This window comes from Platalea leucorodia (genome assembly GCF_965183815.1).
Source record: "Platalea leucorodia genome assembly, chromosome: 5".
Taxonomy (NCBI): domain Eukaryota; kingdom Metazoa; phylum Chordata; class Aves; order Pelecaniformes; family Threskiornithidae; genus Platalea; species Platalea leucorodia.
Genome location: NC_138827.1, coordinates 39,117,879 through 39,134,637, shown reverse-complemented (window position 1 = coordinate 39,134,637; position 16,759 = coordinate 39,117,879). Strand labels below are relative to the sequence as shown.

The window sequence follows — 16,759 nt, the reverse complement described above, 5'->3', positions numbered from 1 at the left end:
CCGCCTGCCGAAGAAAGGTCTTGGAGGAAGGCGTCCTCCCGCCTGCGGGCGGCCTCTCCGCCGTGCCCCAGGAGCCCCGCCGGGAGCCGCCCGCCCTGGGGGAGCCGCGCGCGGCGGTAACGGTCGCACACCTGCCGCCGGCGGGAAGCGGGGCGCGCGCCCCCCCCGACCGAGCGGCTGGCGGCGGGAGGGGGCTGGGGAGCGCCGGCGCGGGAAGGCCGCACGCATGCGCGCTCCGCCCCCCGGGACGCGTGTGCGCGCGTGTGTGTGTGTGTAGCCGCGCGCCGAGTGGCGGGGGGTCGGGAAGCTTGCGCGGTGACGTCATGACGCCGCGCGCAGGACGTAACCCCGGCGTGACGCACACCCCGGCGAGCCCGTGAGTTTCCCGTTATGCCTTTTTTTTTTTTTTTTTTTTTTTTAATGTCCTCCCTCCCGCCCCCCCCCCCCCCGCTGGCAGCCGGGAGGGGAGGGGGCGCGCGCCGCACCGCGCGGCGGGGCGGGGGCGGGGCGGGCGCGGCGAGGTGAGGCGCGGCGAACCGGCCGCCCTAGCGGCGGTTGGCGGGGAGGGCGGCTCTGCCTCCATCCTGCCGCATCGGGGAACATGGCGGCAGCCTCCGACCTGGTGCGGCACCGCGACTCGGCCGCAGCCGCCCGCGCCGCGGTAAGTGGCCGGGCCGAGGCGGTGGCGGCGGCGGCGGCGGCGCGGCGGAGAGAGGGCGGGCGAGGCGCTGCCCTCCCCGGCCCGCCTCGTCGCCCCCCTCCCTCCCCGCCCGTCGCCCCTCGCCCCCTCCCCGAGCCGGCGAGCGGCCTCCCCGGTGCCCCGGCCGGGCCGGACACAAAGGGCCGTGCCGAGGAGGGTTTTGTTCGGTCACATGAAGCGGCGCAGCCAGTGAGCGCGGAGCTGGGAGGGGGGAGCGGGGCCGCCGCCATTGCCAGGCGCGGAGGAGCTGGGCAGCCCGGTGCCGCCGCGGCGGGGCCTAGGGCGCGGGCAGAGCCGCCCGGGGCCGGGCCGCCGGCAGCGCGGGGCCGCGGGGAGCCAGGTAACGCCGGGGAGCGGCCGGGGCAGCAGCGTGCCGTCGGTCGCGGGTGGCTGGGGTCACCCTGGGGGGCTCCGGCAGCCGTCGGTCCCCTCCCGGCGTGCCAGGGCGGCGCGGCGGGTCCTCTGGGCCGACCCGCGCCCTGCCGCTCGCCTCCCCGGTGCGGGCCGCCACACAGGCTGCCCGGCCGGGCAAGGCTGCCTGCGGCTGTCCCGGGGCAGGGGTATGGTGCGACCCCCTCCCTCCCCTGCGTTCCCTTCCTTCTCGGCGTGAAGCAGGGCGGCTCTGAGAGCCACGGTGGTGGCACAAAGGGCTGGCAAGTCCCTGCCCCGCCGGGGGACTGGCCGGCGTGCCCGGTGTGCCGCGGGCAGCGCCGCTGTCTGCAGCGCGCAGGGCTCCCGGGCCGAGGTGTTCCACAGCAGCGAAGGAAAAGTTAACAGCTCGGGTATCACAGTCGTGCGTTCGGGCTCCCAGCTGCTTCGGGGTCTGGCGGTTTCTCTGACAAAGTTTGTGTTGTATCAGGTTGCAGTGATGAGCATCGTCTTGAGCAATGTAATTTATCTGAAATCTAGAAAGTTTTCTCTCTTATGGCTTATATGTAACCTTTACTCTATTTGAAATACTTAGGCTGGGATAGTGTGGGCTATAAACTGACAAGTCACAGTGGTGATGAAAAACAAGCATGGTGTATCAAAATAGGATCCCGTCAGTGGTGTACAACTCTGGCCCTTTAAGCAAAATCTCATTTGCAGTGATACTCTGATTCCTGCCCCCCCCCCTCCCCCCGTTCTAGCACATAATTTAATTATGAAGATTGTGTCATGGAACTTAGCTTTCAGACGCATATGGGGAATGAATGTGCACCAGATTTTAGAGTAAGAAGCCATTTCATGTTGTATAGATTAATGAATTGACACATGTGACAAACACTCTTAAGAGGCTCATAAGCATCTCTGGAATTCCACCACAGAATTGTACCTTTTACTTAGAAGTTTGTGCAATACGTTATTTTTTTTTATACAAGTTGCAAAATAATTTTTCGTTCAAATTATGAAAGAAATCTCTAAAGAGAAGATTCCTCACAGTTAAGAGTGAAGTGCTTCAGAGTTTTGGTAACTTAATGTGATTCTTCTGTGTAGAATTCTTCACTAGCTGACTTGTGCAAGGCAGGTGACTTGAGGGCTGAATAAATGGACTGACTAGGCAATACAAAATAGATCTGGAGAAGCTTTTAGTGGGTCACTTAGATGCAGAGAAAACGCAGCGATTTTCTTATTGGAGAGGAGTTTAAGTCGAGTGCATGGAAGAGCAGTGCAGTGTGACAATCCTATTACACTGACTTATAATCAAAGCTGATGTTGCAAACCTGTCTAATGTAACTGCAGAGGAATGTGGTGCAGAGTTATACAAGAATTACAACCAGAATTGAAATTAATAATCTTCAAAATATTGTCTTAAAATAGTTTCTTCTGATGTCTAGCATTCATTGAAATTGAATTTTTTAATTTTAAAAAAAAAAAAATTACCCAAGGAACATGAGTTTCGCAGAGGAAAAAAAAAGTTGCTGTTAGTGTCACCAAAGAAACAACTTCTTATAGATATATTTTTTCTTTTGTTTTCTCTAATCTGTATGGTATTTTTCATAGTAAAAGAAGTCCTTGGCAAATATCATTGTAACAAAATCAGAGCAAAGGTGTACTACTCTGACTATTTTTTTTTTTTTTTTTTTTTTTTTTTTTTTAAGTTTCATGAAGTCCAGCATCTAGTTTATGCTGAGTAGCACTAGAAGGAATACGCCTAGGAAAATGTGTCTGGAAGTTCTTGAGTGAATGCCAAAAGAGAATACTACTTTCTTGAAATCTCAACAGGTGACCCGGCTAGTGGGAGGAAAAGGCACTGATCACTTAGAGCATCCTTGTGAGGTTATTTAGTACAGCAACAATTGATTGAAATAGGAGCATCAGCAATTGAATAAACAGGATGTTAAACAATAGTGGCAATGCCTTCCACCTTAAAATAACAGTGTAGGCTGAATTTCAACATGGACACTGAATTCAAGGGTTGTCAGTGGAATTTCTTGTGGAATAGTTTGTGTGTATACTTGCAAGTATTAGAAGAACCTACTAGCATGTATACTTTTTTTTTATTCAAGCCTTTTGGAGTCGCTTCTGGAGAAAACAGAACTGAAAAGGGAATAAAATTCTCTGCAGCAATAAAACACACACATGCTCACACACAGTTATTAATTTCAAACACTTTCAGGCTTTTTACCAGCTCGCAAAAGATATGAGAACTTAAAACTGGAAAAAATACAGAATAGTTGTGTCGCTTGCTGTGCAGTTTCACCTGAAGTTGGTTTGAATTAAAGGTCTTTGAACAGTTGCTGATTGACTGTGTTTGGCTAGTTGGTAACTTGCTTTCCTCATGTTTTTACATTTTCAAACAACTTTTTGTCTTCAACAAAGTCCAAGTGATGCGGCTGTTAGAGGACTGCCTTCAGATACTTGTTTTATTCCCTCTATTATTTTAATACCAAATGCACTACTCTGTTACAGTTATTTTAAGCTAAATTGAATTAGTTCCCTCTGTGCTCTGGATTGTGGCTATAGTGTATTATGTATTCAGAGTTTGGGAGGAAAATCATTTAATAAAATTAGGTTATATCTGAACAATGTTGCACTCACTTAAATTGACTTTGAGACTGGTTTAAGTTGGCATAGCCTCCAAAGCCGATTCCTTCAGATGAAACTAGTGTCCGCCCAACTTCAGAGTGTAAAGAAATCCCTGGTGAAATAAACCAAAACAAGTCTGTCTTCTCTAAAAATATGTTCCTTTATCTTCTTGAGCACTCTAAATGTAAGCTGATTTTTGATAGTTAACATTTTTCCTTGCTGCCTTTCCCCCCCCAATGTAGATGCACACTTCATATAGCTACTGGAAAAAGAGATTAAGTTACCCAAGGAAATTGTGAATGTTGGTCATTCTGGCTCATATGCATCAAGATACTGCTGGGCTATCTGGAGGAAAGGATTTCATGTAGTTTGTAGTATAATGAAAAAATATCCTTTTCATGCTTAATTTAAAAAAAAAAAAAAGGCAAATACACTTGCATGCCTGTGTACATTGTGTCCCTTAAAACTCGTGTCAGTTAATAGTTCACGCAAGCAGCGATGGTAGAAAAGCCATTCCCGTGTTGTTCACAGAACTGTAGAAGGGCTCTTTGATAGGCGAGGGTTTGAAGTGGTCACTCTGACTTCCCAGGTTACCTAAAACTGGACGCAAATACAGTGCATCTCTACAGTACAGTAATACTATAATACTGCGAGATGCAATTTAATGCTTAAATCACAGCTGTCTGTCAAGCAGGACCACGTAAGGAGTTTGCATAAACTTCTAATATGTGTTTTTTCAAAAAATTGAAAAGAGCATGGTAGCCCCATGATCAGTCATGTTACCTAGTATGTGATGCACTGTCATGGAATGAGTATTTCATCTTGGTCCAAAGTCTACCCTGAATTCTGTGGTATTTACTCGTAAGTGGTGTTGCTTCATTGGAGGAGAGCAAGCTTTTTTAAATTTACAAGTGAGGAAATACAATAATCCAAACAAAAATGAGTATCCATTTGTGCTGCATTTCTGTCACTGTTCAGCTGTACACAGCAGCTGTTGTTGGTAAAATGTTGCGGCAATGCCCTTACGTTGCCAGTGAGGTTAAAGGGGGGGAAGGCAGTGGCTTAACAGTGAGTAGGCAGGTTTTGGTCTTGGTTACACTAAATATTAACAGACTTAATATTTCCGAGCAAACTCACTCCAGTAGATGTAATTGTGATACTTTTGGTATGGGAATTGCTGGTTTCAGATGTGCCTAAACCCAGCTACTGGAAATGGTAAATCTCTGGTTGACATTTATTGATTGATAGTGAGTACTTAATCTTACATATAATCGACTAGTTGAAGGATGATGAGATATTTGGTAATGCACTATTTCTTGAAACTTAATCCAGAGGATGCGAAGTTTGTGCTCAAATCAGAATAAAGGCCAGATTGCTGGGCTTTGGAATATTTCAGACCTATTGTTAGTGTCTAGTAACTATTTTCAGTATGCTTAACGTTGCAAGTTAGATACTCGCCATACTTATAAAAGCTTTAGAGTTTTGGAGACTCTTTGGAGTACAGTCTTATTCTTTTCTAAGTGAAAATAAAAAAGGTAGAAATTGCAGTCTGAGATATTTGCAATCAGATTTTTTTTTTCTATAAAGGGACATTATTTTGAATGATTGTTTTTTTTGCTTGCCTTAAATGAGTACTTGATAATGTTATAATCTTCACAAAGCAGCTGAAGGGGGGGAGGGATGCATCTTGGGAATCAGGATGGAAGGAATTACATGTGCCTTATTGATCTGTCCAATTGTAGCTGAAGGCAGGGATCGAGATCATTTTAACTTTCCTGTTTTCTGGGCCAACTGTTAGCAGTCCCTTGTAAAAATACTTTCCACAACAAAGTGATAGAACACAAGCAAAACAAGGTGCAAAGTGTATGTCTTGTATAATTTACCATTATCTACAGGCTTTTACCTGATGTGTCCTTTTTTTAGTTTGAGTGAAAGAAATGAGGATTCCTTAACAAATGTAATCATTGTAATGTTGAAAAGTAGTAATGAATCCCTCCTGCCTGCCTCTTCACAGAATAATGATTTGATGCATTGATAGCATGAGTTGTGCTTTATCCCATCTGCCTTCCCAGTTTGGCTGTTTGATGGGGACAGGGATGGGTTTTCCGCCCAAGATTTCTTTCCAGCAAAGGCATACAACAGGAGGTCAGGGGACCGCTTTTGGAAAACTATTAGTCTGCTTCTGAAGTATGGCAGCTCTGAAACTGCTCCTTGCTACTGCTGGTAGGAAGTGGTAGGTATCTGGTTTTTGTCTGGCTGCAGTCAGTGGAGTGATGGGTGGTGGTTATGGTTTTTCTTTTTTGTTTGTTTGTTTGTTTTTTTTTGTTTGTTTGGGGTTTTTTTGTTTTTGTTTTTTTGTTTTTTTTGTTTGCTTGGCTTGGTTTTCTGTTTTGTTTTGCTGCTCTTGGTAGGGTGTTCTGGTTGGTCGGTTGCTTTTTTTTTTTTTTTTTAACTTCAGTTTTTGTCTTCTGGAGTGGCTGTCCTCTGAATATTTCTGCTGTTTGCTTCTGATTCCACACAGCTCTCCTATGAGCACGATCTATAATTCTTGATGGCTACTTTTTGAAAAAGCCCTTAATGTTTCTAATGTTTGTTGCTGATGTCTTTCTTCATCCTCAAATGTAGGCACATGCAACAGTTGTGTGGCTGTAGAGTTTCAGAAACTATCTCTAATATTAACTTAATTTTCCAAATTTATCTTTTTCAGTCAGAAGAGGTAGGAACTTTATAGAGTTTATATCCTGAAATTAGGCTCCCAACCACTAAAACAGTTATTGAAGTGTGTATTCTTATGCATATTCTTAGGAGCCTTCACCAAAGACCCTAGATTCTGTATTCCCCTGTGGTAGTTGGTGGGGAGGAGGAAGAAGGGGAATATTTTTTCCGAAAGCTTTTTTGTTGTTACTATAAGTTGGCTTGGTATTAGAAACAGTATTTTCAACAGAGGACAGCCTTTGCCTGAAAAGTTCCAATATAAATAACTTTTTTCTTCACACAGAAGTGCTGTTTTTTGTTGTTTTAATACCATAGTTGTTATGAGTGTATCTTCCGTGAGAAAGTCTTGATGGTGTGTGCTATCACAGGGAGTGGGGGAGTGGGAAGTGACAGTTCTGCAGCTGGCTTTTCCCAGCTCTCTCCCACAGTGAAGTGGGCACTCTGTTGTCTTCTGCTTCCCTCTTTTTTTTAACGTATATATTGACATCGGTGAAATCACCTAATCTTCTCTGTTCTTGAGCAATACTTAAAAACCGAGAACCTGTGGCATGTAATGAACATAACTGCAGTGTATACAAATTGTAATGAATGTTGGAACTCTGAGGTTACTTTAAAAAACAGTTTTTCATCTTCCGGGAAGTTGAGAACAAAATAGCAGTTAGTGCCCCCTACTCCGGTACTTATTAACAAAAAAAAAAAATATATTATGTTGTGGCAGTTTTCTTCTGGGGAAAAAGGGGGAAGACAAGTTGGGGGGACATGTGATGGTGAATTAACGTAGATAAGCTGCAATGAAAAAATTTGGAGGCTTTGGAGCAGTTACAGAATGCGAGGGAGTTTGCATGTCTAGTATGCAAACTGAACTGAAATGCTGATGAAACTGAGGTGGAAAGGTTGCTTGTGTGGTACATAAAACAAAGACGACTGTAGATAACTGTCTGTTGTGTATTCTTTCTATGTCTTTGCTTTGGGGAAACCTCTAAAGGTTTGTTTTGTCCAGTTTGCTTTCTTGTAGGTGCTTTGGGATAGTGATTGTCTTTTTATGTGTCCTTATAAAGCCTTGAATGTATTGGACAATGGTGACCCATGATGAGAAGTGGTAGGCTTGCTGGTTAGCTGCTTTAGCACGGATTCTCACAGACCTTTCGTTAGTGTTTTGAAGTAAGGTAGGTACATCACTAGTATTCAGTGCCGTGTTCCTGTAAATGACAAGCCCCTGTTCCCAGACTTTCTAGGTGGTGAGACTTACTGGCTAAGTTCACTGTGATTCTCACTGCTATACAGGTGGCTGAAAGTGCTGGTGGATGAGAGAGGTCCAGTTCCTTTCCTGGCCTGTGCAAGGGTTGGAGAGGAAGAGGAACAGCTTGTCCAGAAAAAAAATTGTTACCCAGGTCTGTCTATCTACTGTGATTGTAAGGCTGCTGTTGCTTTTCACAATTTTACCAGCAGTAATGCGCATTTACAGGCATAACGTATTTCTGCACAAGGGAGAGAACCAAAAATAGAAATGATACTTGGGAGAAACCATTCAGGTTCCTATATGTCACACTTTTTCTAAAAATACCATATAGGTACTGTGAGAATTCATTTTTGGAAATGTCTTTTAGATGCCAAAACCAACAGTTTGGGAATTTGCCTTCCATTTTTCAGTCCAGTGAAGCTCTAGCAGAGGTGAGCAGAGAAGATGATGTGCGAGAGGTAGTCTAGCAAGGATTTATGTCAAAAACAAACAGACAAAAAAATTGTGATGTTATAGTGGGAGGGGTTTTTTTGTAGTCATTGCAGGAGTTTTGTGTGTGTGCGTGCACAGTTTATGTGTGTTCCTTTGCCTATCTATCGAGATGGATCTTTATAAACATTTATATAGAGACAAAATATTTTAATTGTTTTCCAATGTAAGAGTATTGTGTTAGGGAACAAGATACAAAGTTCTAAATTAAGGCTATATTTAGGGTAATGTATTGACATTTAGTAAAACTGTGAAGACATCCAGGTTTTGTAGTGTCTTCAGAAGTCCGGCAATGTCCATTAAGGAATTCAAAAGATGGGTTGATACTTTTGCATAAAAAGTATTGCAGTATCACAGCAGAACATTTCTTCATGTCATTTGGAGCATTAATGGTGAGTTGGTTTTTTTTTGTCTGTTAGGCCATTCAGAGAAAAGTGGGTTTGACTTCTGCAAAGTGATGATTTTGATGTTTAGGATGTTGAGTGTTGTTGTAGATGAAGTTCTATTTAATATATTTCAAATAGCTTGGCTTTAGGTCCATCTAGTAAGCTGGCCCTGAAGCATGCTGATGCATACTGTTTTCAAAGGATGTAAATATAAAGGAAGGAAGGTTAATTAGTGATCCCTTGTGTTGTGGTTTTCATGATCTTAAAACAAAGTCTTCTTCCAACTTGGTAATATTAATACTACGACCCATGGTGATTTTGTTCCAAGTATTCTCTCTGTGACTTCACTTTCATTTCGCCCAACAGTTTTACCTTAACTTTTCTTTCAGTTTTTTAAGTCATCTTCTGGAATGCCGTTTTCAGCAGGAGGAAGTACGCTGTTTTTCACATTCTTGAGGTTGTCCTTTTTCTTCAGGTTTTCTGCTGTAGATTCATTAGCATGTCTTCCTGACCTTAAAGGAGATTTTAGCATTCAGAAATGAGAACCAAAGCTGTGTGATGTTAATCAACAGCTTATTTGAAAGAATGCAAAAGTATTAAAGTGTTACCTTTTGATACCAATACTTTTCTATTCAGAATTCACACTTTGTTTTTAATAGGACGGCCCTATTAGTGTAAAAAAAAAAAAAAAACCAACCAACAAAAAAAAACCCAGAAAACAACAAAAAACCCACCCGAAAACCCCCTTGCCTTTTCTTTAGTCTCACCTTCAGTACAAATCTGAGTGTTTTATGACTGCATATACCTCATAAAAAATTAAAGACACAAATATCACATTCTTTTCCTCTAAATATTGTAAATTCCCAGCAATTTTCTGATAGACTTAGATTTAGTTAAGGAATAGCTTTGGTTAGGGTATTCTGAAATCTAATTTTGGATAAGTTGGCCTGTTCCATGCTGTAACTTCCTTTGTTTTCTGTTTATTCATTCTCTGAATTTTCTTCAGTTTTGTGAGTCTGGGGATAGACAAGTTATTTCTTAAATTAAATTTGTTGTATTACCTTATGTATTTCTGTACTTTTAACAGAGTTCTGGAGAATAGTTCGTGGCTCCTATTTTCTCTGAAGCTGTTTAAAGTTGATTAGGAATTGAAAAAGTTCTGAGTGTTTTTATCAGAATTGCTCTAATTAAGTATGCTTCTATATGTTGTCCATGAATGTAAGGAAAAGTTCCTCTCTCTCCTTTAATCCATTCAAACCAGAAGATTTCACATTCATAGATATTCTCTAAGCATTTAGTGTTGCTTATGGTTTCTTCAGTGTTCCAGCTGAAAACAAATACTGGAGCTAACCTTGAAAATCTAACTTGTATGTTTACAAAATTCTCAATAATAAGCTATGATAGTAGCTCTGGGGCCAGTCAGTGGGCAAATAGTCAACCCTATTTATGGGCCTAAAAATAGGCAGAGAACTCTGTTGACTTAGGTGATGAAGTTTTGGGGACATATTCAATATCTATGTGGATTAATGAAGCCTTTGCAGGGGGTATTCTGGTAGTTGTTTTAACTGTGGGTGTCCAAGACAATGGCAAAGTTTCCTTTATCTTGGGTGCTCACTTTCATTTGTTTTAAGAAGCTTTGTTATTAGTGCAAATAACATAAGCTGTTTAGTTGCTAGAAGAAAATATTTCTGTTTCAGGGTTATGTGCTTTTTAAGGCATACGGGAGGCGTGGGAAACATACAGGTTTCTTTGTCTCAGTTAAAAAACTGTCATTTGTGTCTATATTCTGAAACAGAGTCATTATGTGAATGGTTTGTGCCAACTGCATGTAGATGTATTTCATACTCTTGATTTTATACAACCTTAGCCCATGCAGATCCCGTTCTTTTGCACTATCCCTGTAATCCAATGTAAAGCATATGAAACAGGCTTACAGTATATGTCTCACCTCTTCTGTTTCTTGGGCTACTTTTGAAAGTTTGATTGGGAAATCTGTTTTGGTCAGGAAAACTGGAAAATCAAGTGTATATATTTTTTTAGCCCCAACCAGATTAGGTGCCTAAGGACAGCCAATGGTATGGATATGCACAGGTGAGGATAATCAATGTGGCATGCTTTTTGCTGTTGTCTTTCATGAAAATCTTACAACTTCTTTGGGAGCATGCCAAAAGAATGCTTTCCTGTAGCCAGAACAAGGGTATTCACTGCTGTAATTCATCATATGATGGAGCCATCGGCACTCTTATCATGAGATCAGTATTTTGTATGAGTAGCAGTGTATGTCACATGACCAAGATGGTGGCAATGAAGTGGCCAAACACATGTCATGTAATGGGTTTTCTGTTTTGTGGTGTGACAGGTATGTTTTGACCCTTAAATATATTTGTTAGAACCTCTATGCCTCTGCCTTAGTTTATTGATTGTGTATCATTATAGCTAGGTAGTGGAAACTAGGCCAGAAGATAATTTGCAGATGTGACAAGGCAGTAAAATACCGTATACTTTACTATGTGTATGCAAATGAACAGAGGTAAGTCTCTGCATGAAATGCGCACTTACACCTGAAATCCCAGCTATCTTGCTACTAAAAAAATACAAGTTGGAAGGACTCAGTTTGTCCATTGGCTGTCATGTGTTTGGAAGAATTAATTCAAATAGTGAGAGAACCAAAGATAGAAAGCTTTTGCCTGATTGATGGCTAAGCAAAAGGAAGTGAATGGTGGAACAAAGTCCACAAGCATTTAAAGGGGTCAAGTTTGAAGAGAAAAGGATTAATGAAGCCCTAACCTTGAAGTGAAGCCTGCCTAGGACCTGCTATACCTTCTTGCAATCTGACATGAAGACTCCATAGAAGTTTATAATAGCGTAGAAAGTAGACTTCAAGGTACAGCATAACTTGGGTAGAGAGACCTTGGGATAGATCTTGAGAATATCTGCTTCATAGCAAAATGCTTTTCAGATAATAATTTTTGAGCAAAGGCTTAGTAACTTTACAAACAGTTGGAAGTTATACTATAGGAAACAGTCCTGTACGGTGATGAATTAAGTGTGGTAGTAATAAAACTTGTGGACACTGTCTGATTGAACACAGGGCCCATGAATAGGAGCTTGCTAATGAGACATGGATGTTGTGTCAGAGCTGATCTGTGGTTGTGGTGCTGGTGATGTGTGGCTGGTACAATGGAGTGTTCAAAATGGTAACTAGTGGTCTCAAACTACATTTCAAAAAGGTGTGTGGAGGCATTTGAACCGGTTTGCTTGCAAGGTGTGGTAGTATAACCTGGGTTGTAAGATGTGGGTTGTTCCTATTTAAAAAAAAAAAAAAAGACCTAATGCAGCTGTCTAGCATAAAGATGTAAAAATAAAACACAATGGGTTTAATTATGTCACATTGCTACAGCTCATCTAAAGTAGGAAATAGTTTTTCCCTATTTATGTGGGTGATGGACAGTGTTGGAAGCTTGAAGTGCCACCAAACCAAGAGTGAACACTGAGTAGCTCAGTGAGGAATGGATTTTTACTTATTTTAAAACCCATTTTCAATAGCTATTAAGGTGATAGTGTTGACAGCATATTCTAACTTTACTCCTTCACCGAAACCAGTCCTCTGTCATCCAAAAGTGGGCTCCTGCAAAATGAAGGACAGGCTTTACATTACTGCTGGTGCATATGTGACTCCCCAAAGTGATCTTTCATAGGTTATAAGTAATAGCATGTATACGAACCCAATTAGAAAGCAAAGTATTTTGTAGTTTCACTTCAAATCTGATAAGCAGTAGTTGAATCCTATTGTATAAAATACATGTATATTTTATTTGGACAAAGCTATTGCAGGAAGAATGCTGGTACTGGAATTTATATTTTTAGGAGATTATTTTATATGGTTATTTTCTTCATGCTGGAACATTAATTGTAGTGACAGCTTAGTCCTCTGATAAGCAAGCAGGCTCTTTGGAGGTTAGCAGTGGTGTTTAACGATGCTAATACTCCAGAGTGTCTACTCTGTCCTCTGCTGGAGGTTACTGTCATGGGGATATCAGAGTAAAGTGTCGCAGCCGCACCAATTCAGAGTTCAGCTTAAACCTACCTTCATTTTAAGGTTAAGCCCTTACATATGAGATATTTATTACTGGTTTATAAGCAGAGGTTTACAAATACTTTTGGAAATCTAAGTGTGCATGAAATCTCTAGGAAATTGTTAGATTTTACATTTTCACGTGCATGGAAAATACACTTCCTCTGAGGCTGTGAACAGGAGATGCCTTTTGTGCTGTGGTCTATGGGAAGTGTCAGAAACGCTGTCTAGACAGACAGGAGCAGGCATTAGAGCTTGTGATCCCAGCGTAGCTACCCATTCAACTGCAGCAAACTTGCGAGGAACTGAATTTGGACTTCAGATCCTGTTTTGTAAGGGGTACTTATGCACTAATACCAGTTTGCTGTTTCCTCCCATTGCTCTTACGAATGGTTATGTATTTCTTATTAGTATGCTGATGCCACTGCTTTCTTTCAAACTGTCATGGTACAAGAAAGGGGGATTTTTTTAAAATAAAGAAGTGAAAATAGCGTCATTTATCACTAATTTTGAGCTGTAGGATTTATAGGTTCAACCTTTTTTAAAAACTGCACTGAAGTCTCAAGAAAGCCAGGAAAGTGTTTCAGGTGTTGTCATTTTTAAGACTGCAGAAATGTAGAGGAGGACTTGGAAATGAATGTGTATGCTAGTTTTGTCTTAAAACAGTTTTCTAAATACAGAAAATTCAGAGAGATGTCAATCTACTAAGAAATTGCTTTTGGCTGCAGCACCTGCTTTGATTTTGTAATCTGTGATCCGAGAAGGGGGTTCTCTGTGGCTGCTGTCAGCGTAATGGCCAAGGCTATAAGCCTGCTGCCTCTTGTCTGTATTCTTAGAGCCTGCAGGTCTTCTCTTCCAGTGTCCTGCAAACTGTTTAGACTCCTAAATGTGGGCTGTTTGTTTTGTTTTGTTTTTAAAGCGGACTGCCATACTGTTATATTTTCATTAGTGTAAACTGAAATTATGTTGTGTCCAGCATTAGAGAATGCTGTTAGGTAAGTACTTTACACTGAAGAAGACAGTCTAGAGGGAGGTATCTGAAGTATGTAGCCAGAGAGAAAACTGCTGAGCAGTTTGCCGCCTTTGGGTTTAAATAGAGATTGCAGTAGGGACTGTTGGCTTTGGAACAGTGTTAAAGCCGAAAAGAAAATGGCTACCAGAAATCATTGTTGCTACAGTAACAACATGGCTTGACTATTAATGTGCTGCTTTAACTACTATTAGAGATGTTGTGCGAGATACTGCTTTTAGGTAAAAGTGTCCTTAATGGGAACAGAGATTTAAATCCATTTAGATATTAATGGATATCATCAGGCTTCTTGATTTAGAATACCAATCTATTTATTGGAAAAACTAATTTCTAGTAAATTTTTTTTAAACATAATTACTGCTTTTTCTACCCCCAAAAATTGCTTAATTGTTTTAAATTATATTAATAAACATAATGTCCTTACAAAACAACTTGCAAGAGAAAAAAACAGTACAGAGTATTGATCTTTTATGGTAATATTTTTTTTAAAAAAACCCTGATACTATTTCACAAAGTATGTGGTATCTGGTAACATACTTCTAGCTTTCAGAAATTAAGCCCTTAAGGTTTTTTCTTTTCACGCAGCAAAGCTTTTGTTTAAGATATTTTTATATTTTGAGTTCAAAATAAAAAAATATGGCCAACCTAAATCCTGTTCGAAGATTTAGAAACAAGGAGCAGATTCTAAAGTGGAATCTACTCAGGATCTGCATTGTATTTTATTTCATAAGGATTTAAGTGTGTGTTTTGTGGAATAAACTTTTTGCAGTTTTTTTTATGAATGGGGAAGAGTGCAGTTATGCTGAAGAATTTCAGAGGTGTGTGATACAGTATGTCAGGAAAGGGATACGTGAAATGCAGTGAATGTGTGAGGATTAACTGATGCATTTCTGTGTGTGTCAGGATTCCACAGGTGGCAGACTTGGTGGCAGGTACAGACTGACGATAAACCGTACCTGCTCTTCATCAAAGTCCTGTATGTGTGATGTGTCCTGTATACCTATAGCAGATCCCATTTTTCTGTAGTTCTTTTGGGTTTTTGGGGCGGGGGCGGGGGGGAGGGGTGTTGGTGAAGTTCTCTGTCAGACTTCCTGACTGAAAAGGCACTGGATTCATTCAGTAGAGATGGAGCTTATAAACTATTCTCTATTCAGGGGCTTACGGAAGATTATGCAGTGGTCATTGGTAAAAATGACGAAGGCTTTAAAGCACGCATCTAAAATACACAGTTGCCTATGACTTGGAATGCAAGTATCTGTACTTAAACGTGGTATTTCTCAAGTAGCACACATGCTTTATTTACTTTGATTGTACATATGTATTATTTTTATTGTACAATCTTTTTTCACACCTTTCTTCAGTATCTTGTATGAAACAATCGTCTGACTGATTTCAGTGGAATCCTGCCTCATTTACAGGCATATGTGCCAAATACATACAATGCAACTTTCAAGTTGTAGAAAAATGCATAGTATGTAAAGAAGGTCATTTGGACAATAGAATGTTGCTGCTCGGTGGTACACAAAAGGGGATGCACTAATTTGATGTGCACAACCTTAACCTGAGCTTTTTTTATTCTTATGCTTAGCTTTGCCTCCTTCATGTTTTTATTAAAATTCTGTGGGTTTTGTAGAAAGGAGAGGATGACACTACAAATGTCTAACACCACTCTAAGGTTTGGTATGTTTAAAATGAACCTTGAAATGTAACAGGCTGCTTTCTTAAAAAGAACACATGGAAGGTGCTGCCTCAGATTTTTTTTTTTTTTTTTAATTTAAAGACACAAAATGCATGTTTTTTAATTGAGGCCGTTGGTTCCTTAGAAAAGCACTTTAGTGAAGCAGCTTTCTGTTTTGCATTTCCGATTACTTAGTTCCAGCTGAGAAACTGGGTGCGCAAACTTGGAGTGGAAATTTGTCAGGAACCATAATCAGTTGCTATGAGGTAGGCAAGATCTCATGTAACTCTGTTTTCTGCAGTGCATTTGTGCGGTGCTTATAGCCAGAGGGTGTGTCACTGTATTTTGGGGTGCTGTATGTAAAGCTTATGTGATGATATGGTGAAAGAATATGTAGTAACTCAGACTGGAGGAGAGAGTGATTCCGTAGGTGAAGGGTAGAGGCAGTTCCTGCACAGGTAATGTATTGACGAGATTTTGCTGACAGCATAACGAAAGGAGAAGTGTTCAATGTCAAGGATGATGCCAAGGTTATGTACAGTGCCATTAGTAGTTTGGAGTGGAATGGAGAGATGATGTCATTCTGTGCTTTAAGCTTTTCCTATTTGGGAGAAGCTGTTACATTTAAGGTATATAAATGCAGCAAATAAAGAGCTAGTTCATGTGGTCAAGGTAAATAGGCTGAAGGGTGACTGAAAACATCCAGGTGTTTATTATAAAAGTGGTATGTTGATCTGTAGCTTAAACTGGTAGAGAAATGATAAAGAGAGAAGGTGAATTATTTCTCTGCAGTTTATTGCTTATGTTATGGTAATTCTCATTGTGAAGAATGCCATTTGATTTAGTTGGATATTGATGGACTGTAAACTTATTTATTAAATATCAGTGATACTTAGAATGTTACAACTGATCTTAGCTGAGGGGGAAACTGCATTGATAAGTAACCTTCAGAAACAATATATTCATATTGTCTCTTAAGGCCTTGAAGTTCTAAATGTTTTCAAAACTCCATCTTTAAACCGATGCTTCAGTTTAGTGCTTTTATGATGCTTTCATTTGTGTGTTGATTGTTACATATTTGGTTACTGGATAACGTACTCAAAGTAAACAGTTCTTAAATTATGTTCGTTTCCCCTTGCTTCTCTGTAGGCATCTTTCCATCTTTATTGTGTGCCTATTGTGTACATCTTTAAATGCTTACTTCTTTATCTGTTTAGTGATGGAGAGGAAAAGTAACCTTTTTTGACCAATATGTTTTGTTAGTCCAAACCCCAGTCTACCTAGAATATTTTCCCCTCTGATGGCTTTTCCATTTTTTTATTTATGTAATACAGATTTTTGAAATAATAATTAAATCTGTTGTTTGACGTAATTGATAGTAAAAACACAAGTTCTTTTTTCCTGTACAGGCTACTCTCTTTGACTACTTTTTTCCCT

The 16,759-nt window shown here is 40.8% G+C and overlaps 1 protein-coding gene across 9 annotated transcripts in view; it reads left to right on the top strand.

Moving 5' to 3' along the window:
* The first annotated feature begins 300 nt into the window (after nt 1–300).
* The window catches only part of ZNF644 (zinc finger protein 644), a 52,997-nt gene continuing 36,538 nt past the window's right edge, over nt 301–16,759 (top strand). For 7 of the 9 annotated variants that reach the window (XM_082313343.1, XM_082313345.1, XM_082313335.1 and 4 more), the window contains exon 1: nt 512–661. The gene's annotated coding sequence lies outside the window, so the exon portion shown is untranslated. Of the gene's footprint in view, nt 377–511; nt 662–7,787; nt 7,816–16,759 lie in introns of those variants that run through there. The other 2 variants (XM_082313340.1, XM_082313342.1) reach the window with 2 other exon arrangements.